This window comes from Temnothorax nylanderi, unplaced genomic scaffold (assembly GCF_030848795.1).
Source record: "Temnothorax nylanderi isolate EJ_2023f unplaced genomic scaffold, tnyl_v1.0 TNYL_tig0128_pilon, whole genome shotgun sequence".
NCBI lineage: Eukaryota > Metazoa > Arthropoda > Insecta > Hymenoptera > Formicidae > Temnothorax > Temnothorax nylanderi.
Window position 1 is genome coordinate 375081 of NW_027249190.1, and position 23030 is coordinate 398110.

Below are 23030 nucleotides of genomic sequence, written 5' to 3' on the forward strand. Positions count from 1 at the left end.
AGGGAACAATTTTTGATGGAATATTAAAACGAGAATATTTGGCATTGTATTAAAACAATACGGAAATAACAAGGATAGCAGTCGCCTGATGCTGCTGGCTTCCAAAGATTAAAGCGCAATCTTTCAGGAAAATATTGTTCAAACGTGCCCATATATGAAATTTCATAAAGTCCTTTCCTCTCCTCCGCCTCTCTCACTCTGTTATATTGATTTTTTTTTTCGGTAAAACTATATATATATAGCTGCAAAATAATATCTTACTTGTACTTGACTGATCAAAAGACAGATCGGTAGTAATCTAAAAAAGTATGCAATTCGGAAGCTAAAGAGAAATATGCAACGGGAACAACAGATAAGTATTAAAGGGAATGATATAGAATTGCTGAGACACCGATCAAAAGTGAATCGCATGCAGATTCCGGTATTCTTTTTCTAAAGCACATAAAGACCTTTTTTGTACGCGAATAAATGGAATATGTATTTATACGTATCAGAAATATTTAGTTTTGATATACATGCATTTTAGTACATACATATAAAATGCTTTCAACTGGCCATATGAAGTTTCTGTATTAGTTAGCGATAAAACACAAGAAGACATTATGAGGCTACATATTTATACAAGAGAAAAACTATTTTTTTATTCAAAAAGTTCTGATTTGTGTAAAAATCACGTTTTGCCAAAACTTGGCATCGACGCAAACGAAACCGTCAGTTGCCGAAGAATTGGTTGAGCGATAGAGAATTGAAAATAAAAATTGGTGAAACTGCGAGCCCTTTTTTTGACCACGAGCCCCGCGACCACTGCATTCGCAGATTGATACAGATTCTATTCGCTTGGATAGAAACGTATTTCAATCATGTGCGTGCGCGTCACTGGAGATCTTGTACAGTCCGACATTAAAAACAGAGATCAGCTTTACATAACCTGGCAAATTGTATTTTTTTGCATTGTACATTGCATTACTAAATCCCAATGCCAACCCGTAACGTGTTAACGTTGCAGTTAAGTTTAAGCGAACTTGTTCTTCCAGCGCATTATCGCAATAATCGGGCGCTTAAGTAGTTTCCATTGTTAGAGGCAACTAGCGCGGTGCTCGATCGGGACTATAGGATATTTGCATTTACGAAGTGCCTCACTTAGGTGCAAGTTTGCATCTCTAGTTTGTACTTGACCTGAATCGCTTACAGGCAAATAGCTGTGATTTCGCGGGAACGCAAATCGATGCATTACTAAATGTAAACTTCGTACAAGATATTTAGTTCAATATACTTCTGGTATCTGTATTTGTAATTGTAATCTTAATTTTCATAATTACTTACATTTTTATGGATATCGTATTTTAACAATATTTTTATGATATTAATTTGATGGTATATAATCCTTATCATTAAAAATATTAGACATTACTTTTTTAAATCTAAATTTATGTGAATAAATGGGACAATGCGTGAATTAATAACGATTTTTTTACCAATGTTACAATGGCCATTATTAAAAGATCGCTCTTAATTACTTTTCATCATTAGTTTCAATAATCTCAGGCTTATCCGTGTTATATTTACGTATTTGTATATTTTTACATAACTACATCGGAACGTTCGTGCTAAAAGAATCACTTGGTATACAAGTGTATAAATGCATTGTGCTCTTGTCGCACGTGCAGACCGTACGGAGCGTAAGAAAATTCCGAAGCGATTTCCCAACACACAGGATGAAGAAAAGCGTCGTCAGTCGCAAGCTTGCGCCGCTGCTGTGCAATCTCCGTTCAGAATTTATGATTACCCTTCCCGACCGTGAGATGCTTTACGTGACCAGGATTTTCAATGGTCAGTACCTAATGGCTGGAACCACCGTCCCTCGCGTCTCGCCCTTACGATCCATCGCCCACCGCCGACGCCGCCGCGCCGGTCATAAGGGGAAAACGGTCGTCCTCGTACTCGCTTTTTACCGCGGTAAATTCACCGAGGTTTTCCAATTTCGATGTGTTCGCACTTGCATCGACATCCTCCCTGCAACGCGTACCCGCCTCGACCTTCCTGCGAGGCTGCGAGATCTTCACCGAAAATATAATACAACCATCCTCCGAACGCAAGGATTGCGCCAATATCGTAAAAACGGCGAGGAGATGATAGGGAAAAAGAGAAAGGGAAGGGGGAGAAAGGGTTAGAGGGAGAGACGAGGGAAAGGGTGGTACGCGGAGGGTACGGCGCGAGAAAAAAATTCGATACACCGATGGGGACTCCGCCGACTTTCCCGCAGCCATAGCGGGCTCAGGACGAGCGGCTTTAAACCGCTTTGGAAGAGTTATTGCGATTCCTCCGTTACGATTTCACGCTACATTCGCTGCCACTTCCGCCGACTTACCCCGTTCCCCTTGTCCTCGATCCCTACGATCGCATCTCGTCGTTCGCCCTGCGGCCTGTGTCTCATAAAATATCATAAGTCTGAAAAAAATTAGACATGTATATAATTCTCGTATTGTATATTTAGTTACAATTTTTATTTATAGAAATAAGGCAATGAATATATGTTTTATAAAAATTATTTATGTTTTCGCATTTCAGTATATAATATTATTATTTATTTCGTTTGTTAATATTTAACTATTAAAACGATGATTTTTTTTCAATATTTAATTAAAGCGGGCATTTTCGGTGTATTTCCATTTTCTGTAATTTAATGCAAAGTCCAAATATTTTTCTAAGAGAATAAGGTCATATTATTTCTAACACGTTCTTACGATATGCATATTTTATTATTTTATAAGATATTCACATTGTTGTTCTCCAACTGATAAATTTTCGTGCATCAATTAGCACAAAAATCCCGTTCCGCCTACATGAATTTTTAATTGTGGCATATTTAAACCGATTCCAAATCTCGCTCAATTTACGATCTCTTAATTGCCGCGTTATTTTACATTCACATTGGTAAAATAATGAACGGCAAAACAAATGGGTAATAACGGCGCAGGGAAATAATGTTTAAGAGCTGGTGAAAAGCAGCGTATAATGGATCAGCGAAAAACCTGGTGCGTTGCACGCACAATAGGAACACCGTAGCGGGGGGATAGGAGCAGGTCGTCGATTGCAGCCCGGCGTAGGGTGCTTAATAATTCGAATAATGCCAACGCCGATAAGTGAACCGGATGGAAATACGAGAGGACAGTCGGCTATGCGCCAGTCGGTTCGGCGAGCGCATCCACGCGCTGCCTCGCGCTGCATGGAACGGAGCAGATAGCCGGAAACTATTTCATGGTTAATGGCGGAGCTATGCACTTACAAATCATAAATTCCGCAATGGGCCGCATTTGCGGCGGCAGTACGTAACTTGCTACCTGCCTCTGGCTACCTGCCGCGTTCTCCAATCTGATCAGCTCGCTGTCCTTCCCGATATCTGATGTGATTAGTGCTCGGCGTGCGCGCGATTTGCCTGTGCGCGTTATTGCAGGATGAACGTCTAATCTTTCGTGATGTTGTCATCTTGCAAATGACTAAGTTAAAAAATAAAAGCACGGACGACTCATCCGAAAACAATTAAAATGAAGAAATTGCACGTGATTTATCGTATCAGAATGAGATAATTGGTTTTATTTGAAAGTGGTCTCCAAGTGTAGGAGAAAAATAAGTATAGTAATGTTCAGTGGTTAATTAACATATAATTAATACATGAAGATATGTATAGCTAAAAGTGCTCTTGATAAGTTTACATTATTAAAATTACTGTAATATTATCGTCTGGAATCACCTTTATATTTCAATTCGTAAGATTGCTCTGAATAAAAAATCTTGTTTCCTATAACTCGATCCACGGGTTGAGTGTAGATATAAAACAAGATAATAGTCAGTAAATATAATCAATATGTGTCTACAATATCGGAGAGCTTATAGGTAGACAAAAGTGCAATTTTACCAGCTTTACTAGTCAGCTTTTTTGCCAGATTACAGATAAATCGGATAATTCTCAAAAGTCTGTATCGTATCGTGTATAGCGGATTGGATAGAGTTACCAAATCAATTTTACAGATTTACACAACGACAAATGTATTATGTCGTGTCTTTTCACTTCAAGCAATGAGAGAGATCCATTTTTTCTATTTTATATTGTTAATCTAAAGCGTATCGCGATCTAAAGCAAATATTGCAAATTTGAAAAATAAAATAATTCGATAAAATAATTTATTTAGTCTTATCTCCGTTGTGTAACATTTCCTGGCTAATTAAGAAAATAGAAAAATTATGTAAAAGGAACCAATTATTTAATAATAAAACAATACGAGAACGTATATTGTCATAAAGTATAGTAATTGTTAATTACATGATATATCATGTTTTCTTGTATACCGTTTTCTTATTTTTTATTAATAAAGATTAAATTTTAATTAAAGATTCGTTAACAACATTAATATATTTCATTTAACAAGTGTGAATTGCAATACTAAGTAAATTTTCTATTTTTATTATAATATTTTGATTTAAAAAATTCAAAGTTATTTAACATAATACAAATATTTTTTCTTAAATCTATATTAACATAAAATGAGGGTAAACACATCTCTGTATAACCAACTATAATATACTATTCATAGATTGATTTCAATATAATGTATTAAACGTGAAGCATTAAAATTACCGTGTCGCCCTGTAAAAGCCTGCGGCTATTATGTCTAAGCGGAAATTGATTCTCTTGGTATTCAATAAAGGTCATCGACCATTTCGACATTATAAATACATAGTGTTGCACATTCAAAATATTTACAATGTACCCTATTGTAACCTATGTAAACGTAGCATAAAATAATTCTGCAAACTGCACTAGAGAAGCTGGTCATAACATTGTTATTTTTATCTCTTTGTTTATGTTCACTATGTAGGAATTAAAATTTTTTGATTAAGAAGAAACATTATGAATACAGATTTAGAGAAAAGACGAGGAAAATCTGCCTTCTGTTGTTTCTACGTGCTATAATGCGGCTTGACATTTTCTACGCTCGCGTTAGCTCGCGTTGGCGCGCGCTGAAAGCGTTGAACATGCATTATCATTACTATCCTGCTTTTATTTATATATTTACATGTTATATGCAGTAAGAATATATAGACTCGCGCCGCTGCATTCGGCGTGACTGCTGACAACAATATTACTCACGGCGTTTACACCATTTCTTTGCACTTTTATTACGAACACCATATACAAACCTATTTTACCGCGTATAATGTGTCGCATTTTTTATATGTAATAAACAAGATATATCAGTATGTATATATAAAATAAAAATATGGTTTCCTTATTGATGTTAAAATTTCTTTAATCGTAAAAGGGAAAGATAAATCTGTATATAATAATCTAACAATAAATATAGCACCGAAATGGAGAGGAAAATAATTAATCTTGCGAGGTACGTTTCTCGATGCTATTTTGCATGATTTAAGTCGCAATTCCAAGCTTGCAAACTGAGATATATCATCGCGTGTCCCGTACTCTTAAGGGATTAGAAACCATTAGATTAGCTCAAACTCGACAGTCATGGCCACGCCATTAGCTGGCTGAATTTATTAAGAGAAATTGCAAATACACAGTATACTTAAAGATGGGCAAAGTAAAGACATTCTAATAAGGAAAATCGATGATTAACAATAAAGATTAACTGTACAGAGAGAGATATATAGTAGAGCTCTAAAATAGATTAGGACAACTCCACGCGATGACGATAAATTTGCTCTATATCACTGACTCGCAACCGCGACGTGCCAAAGCCCCGATTAAGAAGTAATAGATGCGAAACTATTTCCTAAGTTTCCCTCAATCCATCTCATTACGTCCAATGACGGCGGGTATCCAATATCAGTCTCTGTGTTCATCCAAGTTTAATCGTAGCGATTACATTCAGCTTTGGATCCCCGTGCGGATATTACAGTTAATTACGAAGCAGTCGAACAGATATACGCTTGTGAAAACGCATCTGTAAATATGTGCTGTACAAGGATTAAATGCGTACGTCTGGCTATTTCCATACCACGGCTATTTCCACTAGTTTAAAATGCACGTATCATAAAAGATTATTGAGCGGAAGAATATGATAACGAATAATAACGGAAACGACAGCATATAGCTAAAAGAAATACATTAAACCAAATATCGAAAGACTTATTATACAATAATACCGTTGATTTATGCATTATTGTGATATATTTTGCAACATATTAAATTATTTTCTCTTCTAAAATATTTTCCAAGCTCTTTTACCGATTCATCAAGTAAAACAAAAGTCAAAGTGTTTAAAGAAATTGATCTATTAAAGACAAAATACTTGTTAAAAATAAATTAATCATATCTCATGTGGGAAGAGCATCAGCAGTTAGGTATCAGGCACATGAAGAAATGTTATCGTCTCCGATATGGTCGAGCGATGCTCGATCGTTATAATCTATGCACGATGTGCAATAACCAGGTTTTATGACCCTCTTGTATCGCAACGTTCGCGTTAACTATCTCGCTAAGGCGTTAGACGGTGAATATACGAAGGTGCAACGGCAGACTATGGAGAGAGGGAGGAAATTGCTTGTTGTACGACGGCAATCTCTGTTCTAATTTATTGACCGTCGAGTATATCCTCCCATCTTATACGCAGGCAAAAAAGATGCGTTGTGTCAAGTTACTCGGCAACAATAAACGCGTAGCGCAAAAGCGTACGGTGAAGGTAAAAAAGGAAAGAAAAAGTTTAATTTAAAAAATATCAAAACGCTGACTTTTCAAACGAATTTTAGTAGTGGCTGGTAGCAAAGAGATAATTTGTATGGGAAATAGGCCATCGTAGTTATCACTTGTGTCGTCACATTTTTTTCTTTTTTTTCAACGAGAAATTTAATATTCCGTGAATCAGCCCGCGGCCACAATACATTCCAACGTAAAATTGCCAATATCCAAAATAGAGTTTTCCCGTAAACAAACTCCACGCTGCAGAAATGCACCGCGTAAAGCGCAATGTGCGAATTCTTTACATACATATACAATCTAAATGTGCGTGTTTCATTTAAAAAATTATTTTGTACATTTTCGTCATACTGGCAAGAATCAATTGAATGTACAAATGCAGAAACATGGTTCTTTGATAAATATGCACTTGCAGTTCAAAAAGTTAATTTTTTAATATTTTTTTATAATATTAAAAGAAAATATCTTTCAACAGCGATTGTAAATTTGTAAAACACTATGAAATTAAGAACAATTGAATTAAGAAAGAGAGACAGAAATAATAATAGGGAAATAATAATCTAAAATAAGATAAAGTCTGATGAATTAATACACTAAGAAAAAAATTTTCTGCATTGTAGTAAATATTAGTTTGCATACAACTGTGATTCCATTTATTAAAATGAAGAAAATTTTCCTTTTTATTAGTATATTTTTTCTCAATAAATACACATATACTAACAAAAAGAAAAATTTTCTTTATTTTAATAAATGGAGTCACAGTTGTATGCATACTAATATTTACTAAAATGCAGAAAAATTTTTTTCTCAGTGTACAATATCTGAACAGTTTCACGGATGAGCGTAACTATTGTAGCAAAATTGCGTTTACAATTATACAAATAAATTAAAAATGTTTCCTTGCGGATAGATATGGATATATGGATGCAATATTCTGGTTGGTGTTGAGCCGATGGAAAAAGTCCCCTATCCTCTCTATTCCCTATTCCGCTGTTAACTCCCGCGTTATTCCGTCGCTCGCATACGTCACATCAAAATGTCGATGTCGAAATATGGGTCGCACCAGAGCAATCAGGATCGAACGATGCTTTTGGGGAACGGTAGATGAGCAAGTGCTGGACCGAGCTGTATTTGGCGACCGCGGCGGGGAAGGGGCCCGTCGCCATTCGCCGACTTTCCGTTTTTGCATCGAATGTCGCTGATGGTACAACATCCGAATGTTGCCATCGAGTGAGAAGAAAGCGGCATTCATGACACATGAATCGCGATTTTCACGATTCTTGATTTTTCAGCTTCTGTCTATCTATCTGTCAGATTTGTTGGTCACATTTATTGTAAACCGTATCCATCAAATGAGTAACCCTTATGGTACCTCGAATCTCAAATGGAACAGTTGACTATAATAACTACCGAAATATGTTTGATGTTTTACAGATAACCATTGTAAACGAGTTAATCAGACATTTGAAAAATTTGTGTAATTAACATTAAATTACCGGGTTAATTATCAAATTATATTATTATCAGTATTTTCGATACGATAGCCAAACTAATCCATACGATTTTTACGCCACGTTGGCCTTGAATACTTCGCATCGTGCACAAATCGAATCTGGTAGTGGAGGCAAAATCGCGATTTCATAGTCCATCAAAACTCGATCTCGCATGTCGCAGCTGTAAATTTTAAAAGTCGGATTCGGCCACTAGTAGCACCGAAATCTGTGCCTTGGCACATGTATGCAGGCCCATTTGCCCGAAACGCGAAGTTATTGGTTTCAAGCTCCTCCGATGCGTCTATTCGCTATCCCGGTCTCTCTCGCATTCTTGCTCGCATTCTTTCTCTCATTTTTATCCTTGCTCTGTTACTCCCAACCCAGAGAAGCCCTGCCTTTTTCTCTTTTACCTATTCCACCCGTCGTTCTTCCTTCCCCGTCTCTTCATCTGCGCGTTGTTCGCCGAGATGGCGTCCATTTTTGTTACCTCATTTTTATCGTCAAATCTTTCGCAGCCAGTTTGTCGGGCGTCAAATTCACCCCCGTTGCCGTTTCGCGGAAGGAAGCTCACCCGCGCTCTGAAAACAACGTCGAAAAACGATTATAGTGAGATTAACAATAACGATATAACGGCGCGCCGCGATCGATACGCGCGGAAATGGTTTTCCTCGGTTGACCTGGATTCTCTCGGTATGTGATATTTGATGTCCGCGTCGAGAAACTTACGCGATGATAAATAATGCTTTTCCCTCAATTTTAAAGGCAATCAACCTGTGATCTCACTCTCTATTCGGCTGCGTCTTGCTTGCGATTGAAATTGTATGATGTAATAACATGTTAATAATTAAATTTACATTATTTAATATTTAATTAGGTAATTATAACTCCCATATTGTTATAATTGACTTTATATTATTGTTAATTAAAGAAATATTTTGTTAATTAAATAGAGAAGCTGCCATATTCGGTCGGGCTGGATCTTAGTAGCCTAATAATGCATGATATATGTATTTCTATGTGAATTTTGTATACTTTTTTGAACTTAGCAAACTACGCGCCGATTTCACAGTTCTTATTGAGACATGCCTCACTGGTCAATTTGGTAAAGATGCCCATTATGAATTGTAAGGAGATCCAAGTTCGAACTCTGGTTGAGGTGATATTTTTTACAACAAATTCTTTACAATTTAAAAGCAATACCTCTTAGCATCAAAAGTTAAATCAATTATCGATTTAAATATGTGGATTTACTGTTCCAATAAAAAAACTATGTCAAGACTGACAAATAATCGGCGCGGAATTAGAAAAAGTATACAAAATTCACACAGAAATACACTGTTAAATATTAAAGGATAAAATTTAAAAAAACCAATACTTGAGTTGAATAACATTTTGTTATTTTTAATTGCCATGTGTGTCGAAGTTTATTATTTTAATACACAACAATATTATTTTAACTTCATTGGTTTAGTTAAATTAACGACATATTGAGCAGGAGCAGTGGCGACTTATAGGAATAATTAAAAATGACTCAAATTGAGTATAATTTGACACTACGAATTGAATTGTGTATTATTATTAAGCTACTAAAATTCAGCCCGATCGAAGATGGCATATTCTCTATTTAATTATAAGATTTAATTATAAAATTTTAAAATGTGGATAACTTAAGATGAAGAAACATGATACGAGATTATAATAACATGCTGCTCACATAAAATGATATATAAATTAACGTATCTCTTCGTTCATCCATAATAAACGAATTGGTACTTTTACCAAGCGACATAAGCGGATCAGAGAGGAAAGCCGGCGGCTTTCCGTAAGCGGTGTCTTGCCCCTGCTCTTCGTTGTCTCCTAAATCCTTAAAGGTGCTCTCAAATCGTTCCGTAAGATCGATCGCGGCAGCCGGGTGCGAAGATTCATTTCGTGGCCAGACGGAAATGCAACACCCCTTTTCGTATTCCCACGGAAGGAAGGCTATTGGCCGTTCGTTCAGCCGTAAATCGTTTCTCGACCTCGATTCCCCCGTAATTACTGGTTCCTCAAGACTCCATTATATTAAGCCCCGGCGTGTCACGGTGTGTCGAGCACCGTCGAGATTCCTGGTTAGTGCTCGGTACGTTCCCGGCGAATCCCGCGATGTAAATTGTATTACCGGTTTGCTCGCCATCGCGAAAACGCAATACTAATGACTTCGGTGCCAGATAATTAGCCAGAAGAGCGTAATTTCGAACAAAATGAGCCTCGCCTAAGCCCTCGCCTTCTGACTCGGTTCCCTCCAATCGTCTATCTCGGTTTCGCGCCGCTTCTCCGCAATATCCTGAGCTTACGCGAATATAATCTCGGATCTCTCATTGCTAGAAATGTTCCTTTATTTGTGCAAAGTAATTTTTCCCGGGCGCGTAATTTCTTGTGCTTGCAAGTCTTGCTTGCAGATTTAACGGTACGGTATGCTGTACGCGGAAAAGGAACGTAGCAATCGGCGCCATTCTTTATTTTCTATTGCTTGCGGAAGAAGCTTTAGCAGTCCGATATACGGAACCGATTCGAGTGTTCCTGATTTAATGCCGCCAAGCTAATCCCAAATCGGCGACTCTCCAGCTCTGAGATCTCACGCCAGACGACGATAAAGCAAGCTACTTAATCCGCCGAGGTACGTAAGATTTATGGTTCACGGATTGGTGAAATCAGCCGGGTACACCGAGAGTATCCTTAAGCTTAATCGGGTCCGCATGTACGAGAGCATAGGATTCGAAATACGTTTGCTTTCGCCAGGGAAAATAGATTGGTTGTCCAATCGACTGCAATTCGACATCGATACCGAATGTACTTATGTACGAATGCACGTATATTGTATATCGTACATTGCTAAGTAAATAATTACGCGGTTTTCCTTGTACTTTTGTTATATATACTCACAACATCTCGATAATACGTAATCGAATTTTACATTTTATTGACTTCATTACCTATACACTATTTGCAGCGATGTAATATGATGAGGTTCATCGGTGATTTCTGATTTCTTGAGAGATATTCTTTTGATTTATCTTGATTTCGTCGAAGAGCGAAACGAAATACAGAGCAAGATGAATAATTCGTATTTTTTAGAGAGAATGTTTCTTTATTTATCCTCAACAATATAATGATTACATAAAAACATCACAATGGTCAAAAACGTAAAACTACTATTTTAATTCTCGGCTATAATTGATCGGTCTGCTTTGTTTGTATGTTCTGAAATTTTATTTCAAGCGATAAACTTAACGTGATCATACGAAAAAAAGTACATTTTCGGATCCGAGATTAAACGAGATTAAATTAAGAATAAACGTATCTTTGGAGAAATGCACAGTCACATAAATCCGAAAATATCTTCGACATCAAAAATGACACCGTGATAGCTAACCGGGACAAACGATATTACTTAACACCTTAGTGCACGAGCGATTTCCTTCGATCGATAACACGTCGAACGTGGGCTCTCCCGAGAAAATCCCGGAGGCGACACACGTCGAAGCAGACGCCACGCCGAGGTGACCCGGCCGCGCGTCCACTTTTCTTCTACATTTTCGCCAGCTGACGACCGTTTCTCGGCTGTCCCCCGAGAGACACACACAGCGGCTTTGGTTCCTGATGTTAAACGTGTATCCCGCATTTCAAGGGGGACACCCTTGTAGGACAGAGCGGAATGATAGATGGTGCGAAAAGCGGAAGGGAGGGTATTTACGGTGAAGGAGAGAAGGAAGGAATGGAAAAAAAGAGAAATCGGTCATGAGACGGAGGAGGCGACAGGTAGATGGGAGGATGAAAAAAAAGCGACGATGACGCTCGTACCTCGCGCGCACCTCCGGAGGCCTATCGTCCATTATTTACGGCGACCTGTCACGCGAATACTCGCCGAGTCAAACTGTGCGTTGTCTACGGCCTCTGAGATTCGGAAAAGCGGCAAGCGGCTTCATTTTTCTGACATTTGTTCTCACCAGCGTCAACGTCGTGTGCGCGCACGTGTGTGAGTACGCGTGTATATACGTGCGTGCGCTTCGCTTCTTCACTTTTCCGAATAAAAGAGAAAAGAGGAGGTGGTAGTGCGCTCCTCTCCGCCCTTTGTTCGACTGGATTTTTACTAGAAAGGGGGAAAAGACGCCTCGTGCTTGAAACCCGGTACTCTGTTCGAACATGTACTATCATCCCCGAGTATCTCCCTGTTGCGACGAGGAACCAGGCGCAACGACACACTCAAATAACGATTTCCGAAGAGGATGTATTTCCACCTGAAGTGCTCGTCGACGATTATTCGACTATTCGATATCGACAGCAAAGATTTATGTAACTTTTTTTTTTACGTGCTCATGGCCTAACGCATTTTCCATTTCCGTTTGAGTCATCGTGTTGGTTGGACTGATATTATCCAAGTGATTTTGATTCCTATTTTATTTTACGTCCACTAAAATTAATATAATTGGAAAGAAATCTAGTGTTTGACGAAAACGCAAAATGCATAAGAAATATTAAAGACATCGATTAAATCTTTGTGTTACTAAAACTTAAGACATTCTTAACACAATATAAAATCACAATTAATAAGAAACTATATTATACTCCAAGCGATTAGTAACCCACGCACGATGTCAAATCATCAAAATCTTTCAAGAAACATACGAAGCATCTAATTGTATTCCACCGAGCTATTGTTTTTCCAATGGAGACGTCAGAATCATAATGATCCGCGATCTCACCTGTTAATTATACCTTCTCCTATCTATCAAGCAGTCGATGACCTTTTCTTCCTGTCGCGATTCCGTCATGACGATTGTCGTGGGCTGAATCATCCAGCTACTCTTCAAGACCAGCGGGTACAATCCCATCATTGTCAGTCCAATCTAATTCCGCTGAAAAGACCCATTCTCATGTCTGTCCCGGTTAAGTCCGCGCGCTACACAACACACGACGAGACGGTTATGCAATTAATTCACCGTTGTCCGAATCTCGTTCTAGTGGTCTCGCAAATACACAGCGGCTTCGCGCCCACGCGCAGTGGCTCCTCGTCTCCTCGGGAATATCTTTTACGTTGAGCGGCAAAAGAGTCCCAAGGTAATCCCAGTTGGAGTGTTAGCACCGAGGATGAGGCGCGTCCCGTATTACGTCTCTTCGCCTCTCCACCGGCACGGGCCGCAGGGAAAGACGCGGGCGAGCAAACGTCGGGGAAAAGTGGCGTGGAATTCTGTCGGACGGGAGAGGAATTCTCACGTGGCTTGTAGGGTCGCGACGCCGGCTCCTTACGGGGCCATAAGGTGCGCCGTGTACGCGCCGCGCGATCTCCTTAGAGATTTTTCCACGCTCTTCAAGACAATTCACGCGGACAGACGCACGCGCGAGCCGCCCATTTATATCCGCTCGCTTCGTCGCTTTCACAAGCCTCACAGAAAAGATTGTCCGTTAGATTGTCTCGTCTCCTTCGGGCATTTAAAGCCAGAGACACATGCGAGCGCTGTAAAAACTGGCGACATTAAATCGGAATCTTATTTAGAGAGCTACACGTTTCGAAACTCTAAACTGCAAAGATCATAAAACAGACTGATGACACTAATTAGTAACATAATGAGTTATAATTTTGTACATTTCGCGTTATGCACAGTTTGAAATCTTTTCTATTTTCTTATAATTTATGACAAGTTCACAAGAAACTTATTATATCACATTTAATATTAACTGCAATAACGATAATAAAACAGCGTGCTCAAAGAAAGACCTCTTTTTACATAAAATCCTTCAACATTCAATATCCCACATCTGGCTGTATCGATTTTAATCTTTTTAACTGAAAGTTTTCAAGCGCAAATGTCTTGTATCTATCTAGCACAAAGGCAATTATGTCCGGAACATCTTCTCGAAGAAGATTCGCCAGGCAGGCAATTATTGGTGTGTCTACCGAAAGAACAGCTCTCCTTCTTCTGCCAGGTACTTTCGTGCACTTCATTGGCCAATGTTCGCCTCGACTCGCGAGACAATAAGTTGTCTTTCGATAGAATGCATGCAGATAAAAATATCACCGAGGTACACGAATTGTAATCGATTTCGTAATAGGAGATAACGTCTTTTGAAATTATCTTTTCCCACAGATTGTATTTACATGCAAAGAAGCGTGTACATAAGTTAAACAATATTTGCAAAGTTTTAGATAAAAAAAAAGAAGTAATAACTGGAAACTGCAGGAGGCATGTAACATTAATAAATATATCTATATTATAAAATATTATAAATATACGTGTTTAATATTACAAATTTAATAATTTGTAAATAATACTCGTTAATGCATATTTGACTGTAAATAAAATAATTTGTGAATAATTGAAGGAAATTAATATGATGGCGTACGTGATGCCCAGCGTCATATATATATCGAGAGTCACTAGTCAAACCCCGTCACGCTAATCCGCACGATCTGCGGGTTAATCTCGTTTAGAAACTCACCTCGACATTTTATACGATCCTTCCAGCTAGCGAAGTATAACGAGATTACGATATCCAATTACTTCAGCAGCAGCGGCAGCAGGAGCTACAAAATTTCACGTCGTTCATCGCGGGCGTAAAAGGGGGTGGACCGTATCCGTGAAATTGAAAAATTGCAAAGGCAACAATACGCTTCATACGAACAATACGCGGAGCAAAAAAGTTATTCGACAGAGCATGACATGGTATCGAGCGCGTTAAAATTATTTAAATATAACTTCGTATTGCACTAAAGGAAAAAGAATGCACGGTTTACACGAGCGCCGCGTGTATACAATGAGGATTTGATAGTTATAAAAAAGTTGAAATAAAAATACGATGCTATATGATATCTTAATTTATCGGAAAAATAAATCTCTGTTTAAAAATCTTCAGTTTTATCAATTTTTCAAGAGAATTATATATTTCTGATTTATTAGTATATCAAATTTAATGTTTGATGGAGGATATATAGTATATTATCTTAAATTTTTTATTTGTTAATATTTATTATAGGAAGCGAATATAAATCTGCAATATAAATTTTGCATAATTTATCGAGTTATTTTCAGGGATATTTATCGAAAATTACGTATTCCATTTAAATACCAATCATTATCATGCAGTAAGTAATATCTCACGATATTTGCCATATTTTTATAAATTAATATTTATATTTGTTGCAAAAAATAAATAATTTTCTGCGATTTATAATATCTACATAATCTGTATCTTTTTGAAAATAATAACGTTCTCTTAATTTCTTTCTTCTTTTATTTTTTACTACCTTTTTTGTGACATAGATAAAGTACACTTTAGTACTTATATGTGTTGTAAAATCTTGCCTTTTCCATTGTAACTGTACATTATTTTATACCAGCTATTAATCGGTTGGTGACACCATAATAAGCGGTACACCGTCGAGTGTGCTGGCTTCGCCCATTATGGAAACCTGCATTTATGTCAGTGAGTTATCTAAAGCAAGAAGCGCATTTATATCGCGTCTCTTCGTGAGTTCTAGGCAAGCAGGATTCTCCCAAGAAGGAGCTAAAGAACGTTAGAGAGAGGCTGACATGTTATCGAGCGTTATTTGTGCCAACAGCATTTTCCTGATACGGCCAATACACGCGAAGTTGTTGCGAGTGATAAAACGGGGGATAAAATGAGGACAGGCGGCGGTAATGCGCGTGAACCCGGACTAAAATGGGAGCTTGATGAGAGAACTTCGCTTGGAAGTCGCGAGTAGGGTCAACGAGGCGTACAGGTCACCCGAAGTAAATTTAAGTTTAAAGCTGCGGAAGTTACGGCGCTTGATGAGGACATAAAGGTAAGGCGAGAGGTCGAAGGAGAAAGGGATGACGGCGCGGAGGAGGGGAGAGAGGTAAGGGTCAAGTTAGGCAGAAGTTAGGGGTGGATTTCATGCGAGTTCAACGACGGCAGACCACATTTTTCTAAGTTAATTATCGGAACGAGGGCGACGGGAAGGGTCGAGGAAGTTTGCCCCATCAACCCGCGCGCTCCCGAAACTTTCGAATCAGTCCTCCGGTTTGTACGCGGAGTCTCATCTTTGCGGAACGATCTCGAGTATTTCCCATCGCTTCTCCTCTCCATTAGACTCTCTCCTTTGAAACGGAGAAACGAGGGAAGTTTCCCCTTTGTCGAATTATACGAGAGCATCTCTTCTCTTGACACGACTACAAGACTTCAGTTTTCTCTCTTTCTCTCTCCCTCTCCCCCTCCCTCTCTCTCTTCATGCCGTATGGAAATATCGTATAAATGCGATACATTGTAACAAAAGGAATATAGATTTTTATCTATTGTGTCAATCGTATCGCATTTATTGTATCACAATTGTATCACAAAACTTGATTACAAAAACCCGGAACAAGCCGCACGGAGCACAAACTACATAGATATATTGTCGCCCTCCACAGATGAATCATCTTCCCTACCGATTTTTTATGTGGTGACAAAAATTCCCATTTCGCTGGATTAATTTTAATAAATGAAACTTTATATTTCTTCAAAAGATATTGAATATCTCCGACCGGGTCGTTCATACTGGCAATATTTGAAACTACGACCTGACTCGTCCCTATCTAATTCAACGAGAAATCTCAACCGCGATCTATAGCCCTATAAAATTTTTACAGCGACTCTCCTCGTCGGTTTTCATACGGCCTGTCGTCGTAATCATCCCCGACATACTTTACTTTGTCATAAAGTATCGATTACAATTATACAATACGTCACTACTTTAGCGCAATATGATCGTTTCGTGGATTTATGTTTCTGCTGTACTGCTTTTCATTCTAGTCCGTTAGCATCTCCCTGTTCTCTCGCCGTCTCTTGTGTACACCCCTTCCCTCCTCTGCCAGAGTATGTACTCGACGTACGTTTTATCATCGAAAACGTAGTTCGATATACATAGAAGTTGGATTTCCCCTGCAGAAAACATATCCGACAGACGTGACATTCTACAGGTAAACTCGACGAGTGGGATTTTCGACGAAGCGGATTTCGAGATTGCTTTGTATACCCGATAGCATGCGTCGTCTTGATAGTTTCGCGTCTCTAGTACGAGTTCGTGCTTGCTTCTCTAGAGAGAAAGAAAGACGCCCGGTACAAATAGTCGCAACGGATAGTCGTTTCCTCTGTTTGTCGCTCGAAATTTTGCAGGTAAACATACCTGGTATCAGGACCAATAACCTCCCTCCCTTCAATCTTGCCGTCACGACGGTCTCTGCTCTCTTAAACGTGCTCACAATATTGCGCACCGAATTTCACCGGCGATTGAACGATGCGCCGGCCGGGCCGGCGCGTTCAATTATCTCGAAATTATTCGCATAAATCAAGCGGGTCTCGAGTTGTAATTTTCATCAACCCGGCCATTGTCTATCTCGTCGCCTGTTCTCGGGACATTGTCGCGACCGACGACCCCCCGCAGTGGAAGACCAGTACACCGGCGCGGCCGTTTCTTCCTCAGTGCGGATTTATTCTCGCAAAATTTCAGCATCGCAAAGCCGATACGTTGAAAACGTCAGCGAGTAGATGTCGGCGAGCTCTTCTTCGGTTGCCGTTACCGCGGCGGATCATAAATACGAACATGAATAAATGCAGCGCGCTCGCTCCGCGATCGTCCGCACATTGCTCTCTCCGACGTCTCCGACGTTTCGTCATTCTGTGCTCATGCTTTCTCGATTTCACCTCATGAAAAACGAAGATGCATTTTGCGAAAACGAGAAGGGATTCGCAAAGTTAAAAACAGCATACAGTGCGCGTCGTTATTTATTTATATAATCTCAGTTAAGATGACGAGTCGACCGTATCCGACGATATCCCGCTAACGCAAGATCGCACGAAAAGACAGGCCGATGAGCTTCGCCGAACGTGGAATTGTTCGGAGAATTCATCGCGTTGCGCCAACAGGGTACTCACATTTTTCTCATTTTCCGCGGATCGCAAGAATATACGTACGCCACCGAGGATGACGGCATAGTGGGAGTCAACGTGCATTCGAAATATGACCTTTTATTAAGCGTAGACGCAGCAGACACATGGTGTCCCCCAATCTCGCGTGCCATCTAAGCGCTTCAGGAATGAAAATTTACTTTACTTTAACAGGGGTCTTTATCCACAGATTTATTGCAAGAATGTCCAGAGAAAGTTGAACGTCAAAAAATTATATTAAAGAAGTTGGACAAACTTTCGCCCCGAGGCGAAAATGAAGCTCAAATCGGAGATGAATTTAAAGATGAAAGATTCCTTCATTTGTAGATGAAGGAAATTACAAGGAATCCGCGACAACTTATTACAGATCGATTTCTGCATAGCACTGGAAGTCCAAGTTACGCGTGTTCGAGTAAAACTCTTAGAAATTCTGTTCTGTATCCCGTCGAGGGAAATCTTAAGATCGGATTGCCACGGAGCGAAGCTTCGTCCTAAAACGATGAGTTACCAAACAGTGGGAGAGCTGTTGGGAGAAACAAAAGCCGGGGACGAGAGTCTATGTCGTCGCCTGAATCGACAGACTCTTCGGTCGTATATTTCTACGCTACGCACTTCTGAAGCCAGGCGTGAAGTCCAATTTCGTTCGGTTGTCCCATGGGAATACACGGGCGCGCCGACGTGCCCGGTTACCGCAGTCACATACCTTGAAAATCACTGTTGACTGATGCCACTGGCGCGAGAAAAAAATGTTCAGGCGGAGGAGGTCAATTCTCCTCGTTCGCCTTCCCTCCTCTCTCTCTTTCTCTCTCTCTCTCTCTCTTTCCGGCGAGTTCCCCCGACGGATTTTCCACGGATTTCGCCGACGAATGCGACGGGCAAATCCTATCGAATTTCGTGGAATACGAGAAATGACGGACCCTTCAAACCGACAAACAGACTGCGTGATCGATCTATCGATCATTGTTACACAACCAACGACCATGTGCTGATCCTTCTGTCGAGATAGTCCTCGCTGAGTTGACCTCTCGGTGTTGATATTTCCTAAAGCATATGTTCATAATATTAATCATGCCCTCGTTTTTTCTTGCGTTTGATATTGCTATCGTCTCTTCAGATTAGCAATACAATGATCGTCATACATTCTGATATTGTGAAATTGTGATTCATAGAGAAAGAGTATATCCTATCTATAATATAAGATATAATAAACGAAAACTTACTTTTACAGGCACGTGTACACACTTCTTCTGTATGTTATATAATACATTTACGATATATCAATATATACTGCAACGTTGTGAGAGCGATGTTAATTAGACCTAAATTACGTGGGTACCACGGGATCTTAACACGAACTGTCTAAATCATTTGCCGGAAATGTCAGGAATAGTGTGTTAGATGTCTGTGCTAAGTAGAACGCTTTGTCTAATATATATAGTATACTGTTTCAGTTGTGGAGGTCAATGCAGACTAGTTTGCGTTGTTTCTTACTAGAAAAGGCAGCTTTCAGATGTAACAACGTATCAAAATTTATCGGATATTATAATTATAAATTTACCGTGTAAAATAATCGCTGTTTTCCTATTTTTTAATTAAGCTAAGTAGAAATATTACGCTAATTTGATAAAATTTCTTATTATACGACCGGTTACATAAAATACAATCAATTTAGTGAAATTTCATAAAATATAATAATTCGTCCCAGAAATTATCTCGTTTCAAACGCGAAGAGATCATTGTTGGAATATACACAGCGAGTGAGATCAATTCATTACTTGAACAAAATGGAGCATTTCGCACAGACAATGATTGCCCGCGATTGCTCTCGATAAAATAGTTTGATCGAGAGCAATATGATTCGTAATTGCACGGCGTAAAATTTCATCCCAGCTAAGATTGTGAATTTTCTCTTTTTGCAGATGGACGGGAAAAAAAGGAAGAGAGTTAAGCACAATGCCGATCAAGGACGTTCCGCGAACTATCAGATATTGGAAACTCTTTAGGATTAGAGTCGATCAAGAAGGCTGTTACCAAGTCGTCGGAGTGACTTAACTCGCAGACAAGGAGAAGTCGCCTGATGCGTTTTCGATCGTCCGTCGACGCGCACGTGACGGCAATTCCATAATAATACGTCAAGCTAATACCTAAGATATGGGACGACTTTTCGATTTTATGGTCGGACTCTGCCGCGAGAACGATTAATTTTCCAGCCTCCTCTCGTAACCATATGGAAGTTCTCTGTTGCGTAGGCAAACGGAAACGAAAGGAAAAGGCATCTTCCGAATTTCTTTCGAAAACGATCGTACGATATATAAACCGCGTTCCCTTCTTATTGAACGCCCACCTTAATCATTGTCAGTCAATAGCCTTCAAGCATCGCTCCTCGATCGTAATCGTTTGGGAATGGTAGAAATTAATGCTCGTTAACAGCGGAATATCCTGACGGTGACCCCGTTTTCCAGGTCCTCGGCGGGACGTCTGAGATAAGAAAAAAAGGAAACGAGAAGCGTGGAGACTCTCGCTGGAGAGAATGCATCGTTCCGTTCTCGCGCTGGATAAGTACGGCGGTAACAATGGTCGCTGGCAGCGGCCTGATTCATGGCGGCGAACTTTTTCAGCAAACAACGCATCCGGGATGTAATAAACAATGGGGTCCGGACCGGCGGGCACGTGGACTAAACCGGTCTGGGAATATTTTAGTGTGTACGGTGCCTCACTCCTGCCGCTCACGAAGCCGCCCCGTAACTTCGCCTCTCGTATTATGGCGAGGCCGATGGTATGCGCTCCGGTATCGCCTACGCTTACAACGCGCGGGAATCCTGGAGAAATGAAGCTGAAAATGTCGCGTAGACGATGATTTACTGACGGCGTATCACAGGACGAACGAATGTTTATATTTCGCGGTACTCACCACTGTTGTTAACGATAAATCACGGCGGGAATAAAGTAACTTAGTAACGGGAATTACATAATCGCGCTAGCACCGCGAAAAACCGCGTAGCTCGTTCGATTTATCGAAAATTCACGTTCGTTCGATAACGCGGCGTGTTATTCAAACGCGAAATGTCGAATCGAAGAGGAAAAATACATTAAATGCACGTTGAAATTATTTCTAATTAAACGAATTACGGATTACGAATTCACGACCGCTGCATTTTGGTGACGTTTCGAGTATTTCATTTAAATGAAATGCGTTACTAATTAATAATGATTTAAATGATTATTTTAGAGAAACGAAAACAGTGAAAGTTTTACATTAATTTGCATTTGAATGATTATTCATCACATGTTGCTGTTGTACATCATTATTCATCATCCATATCGAAATTCGCGTATTAATAAAGCGAACTAACAAAACCGATAGTAATTCCGAGTTAAGAGCTCGGCAGACCGCGTTAACCACTCGCTTTTAGGAGGCTATAGAGTCAGGCATAAATCGCTACCTAACATCGTACACTTTAGAATAGATACGTCACGAGCTCGATAATAGGGCGTAAATTTACAACGGAATAGAGACCAATATTTACTCGCAGAGAGAGAGAGAGAGAGAGAGAGAGAGAGAGAGAGAGAGAGAGAGAGAGAGAGAGAGAAGCGGAGAAGCTTGACGCCGCGCCCAGACGTGGTTGGACGTGCAAGCGAGGTGTTCGTTTTAAGCTTGTTCCGATTCCGGCGGTTACTATCGGTACACACGGCGGTCCTTTCAGCAGAAATTTGATTTTGTCCGAGCCTGTCCGGGCCGCAATCTCATATAATCTCATTTAATGCTATGGCAAGGTGTTAGGTTCATTACTGACGTCCCGCGAAATTTACGACGACTGCGGTGTACCGAAAGGGAGAACTGCCAGAAATTCAGAATAACTAAAGTAGATTGTGGTATGATAATGTGTCTGTCTGTCGAAAGAGATAAAATGCCTAAATCGAAAGTGACATTGTTTAACCATTTTTATACATTTATTCACAGTCATATATTTATTCATGTAAGCTTAACTTCTATCCTTGTATGTGTAATTTATCACGATAGTATTACAAACAATTTTTTGCATTTTATAATATATTCATATATATTTTAAAGTTATATTTGATTTTATACATGCCGTTATCAGTTCAGCTTAAAATTGGCTTTAATTAAAGCTATCACTCGAGCGTCGTTTAACATTTAAACATTAATCTCCGCGAAACTGAGAAAAATGCTGACGTGCGTTTTCCCGAGCATGCTTATGTAGAAAATTTCCGTCAGTCGGTTGTCCTTTTCAAATACCGAAATTATAGCGGTGCGAGGATAATAGGAAAGGAGAGGCAGCAGAGAAGGAAGAAGAGAGAAGAAAGTGGGAAAAAAATATAATAAAAGTCTGCGGTATTCTTCTGCGGTATATCGCGGTGAAAGCTTACACGAATATGGAACAAGAACACTAGCCAATAGATTTTTATCTGCATTCTAAACAGCGTATGTGTGTGCGGGTGTATGTGTGTATGTGTGTGTGCGCGCGCGCGGAGAGGAAAGATGTGCTTCCCTCGTGATGGAATTGTTTCTGCGGATAAGGATGGACTCTTCTCTGCAGATTGCTCGCCGCGTTCCCGTATATCTCTTTAGAGCAATTGTGTTGAGAAGACAAAAATATATAAATGCCACCGAGGATATAAATGCACGAATAACAAATCTACGGATCCTATCCTATCCTACAGAGAAAGATTTTTATGTTAAGAATTTATCTTGTCGACATAAATTTCTTCACGTTTATCTCATTACTTTTCGGCAACACGTGTCAGTTTACAAAAAAACATGACAATACTACAACTACGTTATAACGACTGCAAGCGTATTTTTGTATTTTTTGCATGTATCTCACTATTGTAAATTCCAAACAATTCTGCAATTG

The 23030-nt window shown here is 39.5% G+C and overlaps 1 long non-coding RNA gene across 1 annotated transcript in view; it reads left to right on the forward strand.

The window, feature by feature from the left end:
- The window catches only part of LOC139776783 (uncharacterized), a 201921-nt gene extending 179134 nt beyond the window's left edge, over nucleotides 1-22787 (forward strand). Inside the window, exon 4 of the long non-coding RNA XR_011719175.1 lies at nucleotides 20073-22787. This is a non-coding gene — a long non-coding RNA (uncharacterized lncRNA). The remainder of the gene's footprint in view (nucleotides 1-20072) is intronic.
- The last annotated feature ends 243 nt before the right edge of the window (nucleotides 22788-23030 follow it).